Genomic DNA, 8132 nt, shown 5'->3' with positions numbered 1-8132 from the left:
ATGTATCCCCCTCCAGGCTCCACTTTGCCCCCTACTTGCAGCATCCCTGTGGGATGGGGATCTGAGGGGTGTGGGGGGGTGATGCCTGAGTCCAGCTCCTGCCCCCCAACTTCATTGTCCCCCTCCCCAGCCCCAGGAGCCCTGTGCCATGTCCCCCCCCTGCAGCGAGGTGCTTTGAACACCCCCCAGCAGATCAAAGGCTGCAGAGTGACAGAATGGGGCTGGGGGGGGGGGCAGCATCCCCCCCTCCTCATCCTCCATCCCTGGGTGTGGGGCAGAAGGAGGTGTTGGGGTGTGGTGGGGCTGGGGACCCCCCATCCTCCCCCTGTGCTCCTGCCCTTGGGGCAGGGGTTGCCCCAGTGCCCCGGCCACGCTCCCTGTCCCCAGGCCAGGGCTCTGCGCGGGGACAAAGGCTCCATTGATGGCACCAGACGGTCTCTCCAGGCGTGATCCGACATCTGGGGCCTCCTCCTGAATTTTTTTTCTTGGCTGGGGCTGGAAATGAGATGCCAACAACGCCCCCCCCCCCCCCCCCCATCGCCCACCTGCAGCCCTGACCCCCCACGGGCAGGGGAGCAGTTTTGGGGCTCACCCAGCCCCGGGGGGGGGTGATGCTGGGGAGGTGCCGTGGGCAGGGACGGCTGCACCCCGAGAATCAGCCTCGGCAGGGAGCTGCCCCGAGGCAGTGGGATGCCCGGCGCAGGGATGGGGCACCCCCTCGCTGCCCCCCATGGCCCCATAAAGCCCCTTTGTCCCGTCGCCTCCGAGCCGCCCTGGAAAAGCCCCAACATGGCTGCGCTGCGCGGAGCTTATTTTTAACATCTCATTAGCATCAGAAAGCAGCAAATTTCCCCCCGGTCCCCGGGCGAGGTTCGGAGCCCCCAGACAAAAGCCGCTTTCTTCCCACCCCCGCTCCCCGCTCGCCTCCCCCGGCCCCTGGGGGGGCTGCTGCTGCAACCGGGGGGCCGCCGGGACCCCCAGCCTCCGTGGGTACCCAGGGCCACTGCGGTGGGACCTGGCGCGGGGGGGGGGGGGGTCGGGCATCGCTGGCTCCTGGTGCTGCCCACCCTGTGGCAGGTCCAAGCCTGGCAGGGTCCCTGGCTAAAAAAGCCCTTTGGGGCTGTCACTGCACTGCCCCCCCCCTCTCTTCTGCCCAACCCACGAGGTTGGACTGGTGCAGAGGTGGGATTCGGGCCATCCTGTCCCCCCAAGTGTGGCATAAACTCGGGGCTGGACCCTGCTGAGGGGACGGGATGGGTGGCTCTGCCCCTCCTCATCCTCACTCACCCCAATGCGCTGGGGAAGGTGGAAGGGAAACTGAGGCACAGCGTGGGGCCACGCAGGGGGAGCCAGTGCAGAGTGTGGGGCAGTGCCCAGGGAGCCGGGGCTGGGAGCAGGACTGAGTGCTCCGGGCTGAGGCTGGCAGGGCCCCAGTGGGTCACTGGGCTGTGCTGGGCCTGGCACTGGTGCTGCCTCCGAGCTAATATTTACCCAGGCTGGAGAGCTTGGCTGCCGTGCTGGGAAATGCCTCGCTCGGGCCAGGGGCCACGAAGCTGCCGCTGGCGGGGGGAGCAGCCAGCACAGCCCCCTGCCCTGGGACCATCCCTGGGGACAGACCTGCCCCGGCTCCCCTGGGACCTCTGCACCCCCGGGGACCCCAGGGTGATGAGCGTGGGTGGGTGATGAGGAGGGGGTGGGATGGAGGGCAGGGTGGAGGGACGGCCAGGCAGGTGGATGGGTAAGGGTTGGGAGGATGGAGGATGTGTGGGTGGGCAGGAGGAAGGAAGAATGGATGGGGATGGGTGGGAAGATGGAAGAAGGATGGAGGGATGGATGGAGCAAGGGAAGGAGGGAGGGAAAAAAGGAGGGATGGAAGGATGGGATGTTTGGGGGCTGGATGGAAGGATGAAGGGGTGAGAAGAGGTGGAAGGATGGATGGATGGATGGATGGATGGATGGATGGACGGATTGATGGAAGGATGGATGGAAGGAGGACGAGGAGTGGAGCGGGTGAGGGAGAGGCAGGAGGCAGGATGCAGGGCGTGATGGAAGGATGGATGGATGGAGGGGGAAAGCAGGGGGGGCGGGCGGAGGGGAGGGCGGCGGAGCCCCGGGTGGGGCCGGGCGGGGCCCCCTCCCGCCGCCGCTCACATGACGCCGCTCCCGGGATGCGCCGGGCGGCGCCGGGCGTGGGCGGCGGCGGCGAGAAACGGCAGCGGCTGCGGGGCCGCACCGGGGCGCGCCGGCTCCGCTACCGGCTCCGCTACCGGCCCCGGGACCGGCCCCGGGACCGGCCCATGGCCCGCGGCCAGCCCGCCGAGACGCTGCCCTGAGCGGCCCCATGGAGCAGGTAGGAACAACCGGGACCGGGGCTGTCGCAGCGAGGACGGGGCGGGTCGGGTCCGGTCCAGCACCCCCGGGCACGGCGCCGTTCCGGGGGCTCGAGGCTGGGGAGAGCTTCCTACCGCGATGGGCTTTCCCCCACCCAGGGACCCCGCCTGCCATCCCTGTGCTCCCCACCTGCTGCTCAGGGACCCCCCTTTTGCCTTCCCGGGTCCTCGCCCACCTTCCCCAGTTCCCCCAGCAGCTCTCCTGGCGACCCCCCACCCCTCCGCCACCTCCACATCCCCCCCCCCCGCTTCCCCGGGGTCGCGCGTGCCCCACCCCGGCATCACCTGCCAGCTCACCAACCTGGGACCCCCGGCAGCACCCACCTGCCTCAGCCAGCACCCCATCCCTCTGGTGGGACGTGCAGCCCTGGGGCTGAGCCCCCTGCCCACCCTGGTCCCTGCGTCCCATCCCTGTTACCCTGTGTGCCATCCCTGCCCCACTAACGCCAGCACTCCCATCGGCTGTGGCATGTGCGTGGGGTGCCTGCGTGGGCACCCACCGGCCCAGGTGGTTGCCACGGGGGGCGGTTTCTGGCTCCTCATGCAGTGTGGAGGGGACAGGTGGCCGGGAGGGGACGGTCCCTGCTCTGCCACAGGTTTCCGTTGCAGCCCCAGGTATTTCTCACCCTGCTCGTTGTGAGCAGCATAATTTGGAGAAGGGGCTTCTGCTCGGGGAGGGGGCTGGAGCCGCCGTGGGGGTTGGAAAAATCTCGGGGGGGTGGTAAGCTTGAATGAGGTTGTGTCTGTCGGTCTTGCTTCTGTCTCCCCGTCCTGTTATTCACCAGCCAACGCCTCCAGAAGCCGCCCTGGCCACTGTGCCCAGGCTGGGCTGCGTGTCCCTCCCCAGTGCCCCCCCGAGCCGTGCGTGCTCTCAGTCCCCCCACATAGCTCTGTGCGGATGGGGCTTTCCCAGCCCAGCTCCTGGGGCGGGGGGTTTATTCCCTGGCTGAGCATCTCCCCCCACCACCACTATTCACCCAGGCAATGGGTCCAGCTCCCTCCCTGCAGCCTCCGCGCCCCTCGGGCTCTTCCTCCTCTTTTTGCTCCCAGCCCCATCTTTCTGGTTCAGCCCAGATCTGAGCGCAGGATTTAATGCCTCGCGTGTGTGTGTGTCCCCCGGGGGCAGGAGGGTCTGGGGGTGCCCTGGGGACAGAGGCAGCGCCACCGCTCCGAGCGCGACACGTCCCCGGCGCACGGTGGGTGGGTTTCCCCTCACGTTGGGGGCCGCGTGCTTGTGAATCTCCCCCCTCCTCCCCAGCCTGGGGAAGGGCCGTGGTCGGGAGGGGGGGGGTGGCACCGGGAAGCAGGGGCACGGGCAAAAGCTCCCTGACGCCTTCCCCAGCCCTGCCAAACCCCCGGGATCTCACACGCAGCCGCCCCGCTGGAACGGCGAGAACCAACGCGGGGGCTGCACGTGATGGGCCTGACGTCCCCATGTGCAGGGGCTGTGCCCAAGGGACAGCATCACCCCCGGGGCTGCCACTGCCAGCTCCCCCCATGCCCAGAACCCCCCTTGCCAGCTGCTGCCCGCCGTGTCTCTGGGCTTGCTTTCCCGCTGGGAAAAAAAAAAAGAAAAAAAGAAAAAAAAGAAAAAACCCAAACCAAAAACCCCACAAAAATGCCCCCTCACGCACATCCAGCTGCAATGCAGAGGAGCTCCCGAGCACCTCGCGCGCCTTCCCCGCCGCCCTGATTGGCAGCGACGCCTTCGGAGGAGCCGTGGTGGCAATTTTCGGCCGAGAGCGGCAGCCGGTTGGCATGTGCCCGCCGGCACCCGGGCAGGGCGGGCAGGGGCTGGCGGCGGGGACAGCCCTGCCCAGCCCCTCTCCCCACAGGCTGTGGCAGCTGGGGGTACACGGAGCGAGGGGTCGCCTGGGTACCCCCATTCCCAGCAGGATTTCGGCCCCTCCCTGATGTGGGATGAGCATGTAAGTCCGCGCCGGCCCCCCGCGGTGCTGCCCTGCTTCCTGCTGCCTCGCTGCCGGGTTTCTTCGCTGATCCCGCCCCGCATCCCCCTGGCCTTGCTCTTGTTTACCCCCCTGCAGACCCTCTGGCGGGCAGGGGAGGGAGGGGTTTGGGGGCCGTCACCTTCCGTCTCGCCGCCGCCGCCGGCTCAAAATGGCTTCGCTCCGCGGTGGCTGCCGAGAGGGGAGAGGAGCTCTCGGAAAACCTCTGCCCGGGGCTGGGAGGTTGCTGGGCGCTGGGGTGCACACCCGGCTTTGCCACCCTGTGCCACGGGGTCTGGGTGGTGGGACCCCACCCAACGCCCGGTGTCCCCGTCCCCAGCGCGGTGCCGTGGTCCCAGCTGTGGCCGGGCGGAGCTGCCGCCCTACCCTGCCCCGACGCCGCTGTCCCCCCCAGTCTCCCCAGCCCGGTGCCGCCGCCCTGCTTTGGCTTTTCTTCCTTTTAATTCCTAGGATTAGGTTAAACCCCGTCGCCTAGCCGGGATTCCCGTCTCCCTCTCTTTGTCTCCCGCGTGGAAGCGGCTCCGCAGGGAGCGGCAGCCCGGGCAGGCAGGGGCTCAAAATCCCCCCCGCTCCGCTGCTGCCGCTGCTGGGATTTGGGCCGAGGGGGGCTGGGATGGATCCGCTCTGCTAAAGCGGGCAGGGCGGGCAGCGAGGGGGGTGGCTGCCTTGGCGGGGGGAGCTGGGATGGTGATTTTTCAGGTGGGTGGTTATGGAATGGGGTGTGGGGTGAGAGGTGGTGGCAGCTCTGGGCTCGGGGACACCCTGTCGGGGCCCTGTTGTGCCATCCCCTCCCTGCACGTGGGGACAGAGTAGATACGTGTCCCTGGGAGGCTGGAAATGGGGTCTCGGTGCTGGGGTGGGGCCAGGGGAGACAAAGAGGGCTAGAGGGAGGGAGGGGGCAGCCACTGGCTGGGTGCGTGGTGGCACCCCACTCCTTGAGTACCCCCGTGGAAAAGCTGCCCAAGGAGTGGGGCTGGATTCTGGGGGCTCTTCTTGAGCCCCCTCACCATGCACCCCAGAACTGGGGTCACCCCTCGCTGGGATTGGCTGCTTCTTGCTGACCTCACCGAGGGTTCATCCCTGTCCCTGTGCTTTGCAAGAAGCAGGGGCCAGGGACACTGCAGCCAGCTTGGGTCACCTCCCCTCCCTGGTGAGGGTGGCACTGGGGAGGCCATGCGGGGACCCAGGAGCTCTGGGGACCATGGCCGGGTCCTACTGGCCATCGGGGGCTGCCAGGAGGGTGGCAGGCAGGATGTGACCCCGTGTCCCTTCACGGGGAGACTCAACAAGAAGGTCCCCCAGGGGCAGTGCTGGCAGCTGGAAAATGGGAGCGAGTGACCAGCGGGTGCTTGGAGCCAGACCCGGCCGGAGGGGAGGCTTTTCCTGGAAAGCCTCTCTGGAGAGTGGCCGCGGTGGAGGCGGCCGGATTGGCACGTCCTGCTGTGGTTGGGCAGGCAGAGGGCAGCCGGGCAGCACATCCCGGCGGGACCTGGAGCTGCGCTGCTCCACCGCAGGCCAGAAGTGGCCATCGCAGGGGGGCTGGGGACAGAGGGACCCGCCGCGGGGCCCGGGGGGCGCTGAGCGTGGGCGGGGGGCGACCGGAGACGTGGTGCGGGCGTCCGGCTGCGCCCTGGCGGGGAGGAAACGTCCCGTCACTCACATCCGACTGATTGTTCCCTCCAGCTGCTGGGACGGTTCCCGAGGTTGGAGCAAGGGAGAGTGGTGGTGGCAGCGCTCCCGCGGGTCTCTGTTGGATTATGACACCTGCACATTTCCAGAGCACGGGATCCACCATCCCTTCCCTCTGTTGCTGTGGGTGCTGCACCCCCGGGGGGGCTGTTCCAGCGTCCCGGGATGCCCGACTGTGCTGTCCACCTGTGGTTGTGTCTGTGGCTGCGTGTGAGGTGTGGAGGGGTCAGCAGCTGTGGGAGCTGCTGGCCAGGCAGGACATGCCAATAGGCAGGATCAGGCCCCATGGCCTCTCTCCAGCCCCCGTGGCAGTACCTGACAACTGGGTCATTTATTTTTTTCTGGTGGTTCTGAGGTTTCTCCAGGCGCTTGGAGGAAGTTGTTGTTGACACAGACTTTCTTAATTGTGTCACAGAAAACTTGTGCTGGGCAGCAGGGGCTGCCATCCCTGGGGCTTGCGGGGCAGCGCCAGCAAACCTCGGGTGCAGGCAGGGAAATGGCTGCTCAGGAGGGGCTGGCACTGAGCCGGGGTGTGTGGACATCGTGTGGTGGTGTCTGGGCCCTTGGCACAAGCCTGGGCTGCACCGTGTGTCCAGTGCTGGCCCAGCAGGAGGTCGTGTGTCCCCAGCATCCTCCCAGGGGGGCTCTGTGGATCTACACCTGTGAGCAGCCAGCTCCAACCACCCACCCTGCCACCCTACACATGGAGCTATGTCCCCCCTGGGGACCTGAGTGAGGATGGTGACACCCACTGGCAGCAGAGAGGCCATCTCAGGGTGCTGCAGTGGGAGATGGGGTGACCATCCTGCTGTGCCCTGGCCTGAACCCCCTTGGATCCAGCCCTGTTGGTTCCCAGCCAAACCCCAGCTCTGGCGCTGCCATCCGTCCTCCCCACCCTGCGTCCGTGCGTCCCCGTGGGCTGAGCTCGTCATTCCTCCCTGTTTCCTGCACCTCCTCCCGCTTTCCCGTCACATGTGGCTCTGTTTCCCCTCTGGCCTTGCCCCCCACCGCCCTAGGGCTGGCTCTGGCTCCTGGCTGTGCCTGTCGTGTGCCTCAGCTGAGCCCGTGGTGACTCAGGGCTCATGTCGCGGCGTCGCGGCCACCAAAGCACCTTTGAGGTGCACCCCGAGACTCAGGTGTGGGAGTTAATTTACTCAGTGGCTCCTTAATGATGGCTTAGGGATGCTCTTCTGTGGTCCAAGTGGCCTGAGCTGGGCCACACCCTGTCCTACTGTCGCTGTCCCTCAGTCAGCCAGGCCCTGTCTGGCTGTCCCCATCCCTCTGTCCCCCAGTCCAGGCTCCATCACTCTGTCCTGCCATTTCCTGTCTTCACTGTTCCCCTTCCCCGTGGGTCTGTGTCAGCCTTTGTCCCTCTCTCAGCCCCAACACGGGTGTTTCCGTCCCTGTGTCTGCCTGTGCCAGTCCCCATCAGTCCTGTCCCCCTGTCCTGGTGTTTCCTGTCTGTGTGTCCTTCCGTGCTCCTCCTCCCACATCGCCTGGCCTTGGCCTCATCCTGCCAGTCTCCATCCGACTGTCCCACTGTCCTGTGACCCTCTTCCCACTCCCTCTGTTCCCATCCTAGTTGGTTCTTCTCCTGGTCCATGTTCTTCTGCCCTGGCTTATGGTCCCTGGGTGTCCCATCCCTGTCCTGGTCTCTGGATGTTCCTTGCCTGGTCCCAGTTCCAGGGTGTCCCCTTGACCATCTCTGCCCCAGTCCCTAAATGTCTCCTGCTTGGTGCTGATCCCCGCGTGTCCCATCCATGTCCCAGTTCCCAGATGTCCTTTGCCTAGTCCTGGTCCCTGGCTGTTTTCTACCCATCCCAGGGTGTCTCATCCGTTTCCCAGTGTCTCCATTGCCTGGTCCCGCTGCACCCCGTCTGTCCCCCGTCTGTCCCCGCTCCGGTCCCCGTCCCGCTGCTCCCCCAGTGCCGGTTCCAGTCCCGCTCGCTCCGGTGCCCGCGGTCCCTCCCGCCGGGGCGGGCCGAGCCGCGCCCCGCCCGCTCCCACCCGCCGCCGCGGGCGCCCGGAGGAGGCGGAGCTGCAACCGGGGCTGGCCCAGCCCGAACCGAGCCCAGCCGGACCGGAC

Source organism: Apus apus, chromosome 25, assembly GCF_020740795.1.
Source record: "Apus apus isolate bApuApu2 chromosome 25, bApuApu2.pri.cur, whole genome shotgun sequence".
Classification (NCBI taxonomy): Eukaryota; Metazoa; Chordata; class Aves; order Apodiformes; family Apodidae; genus Apus; species Apus apus.
This window is presented reverse-complemented; position numbering follows the sequence as displayed.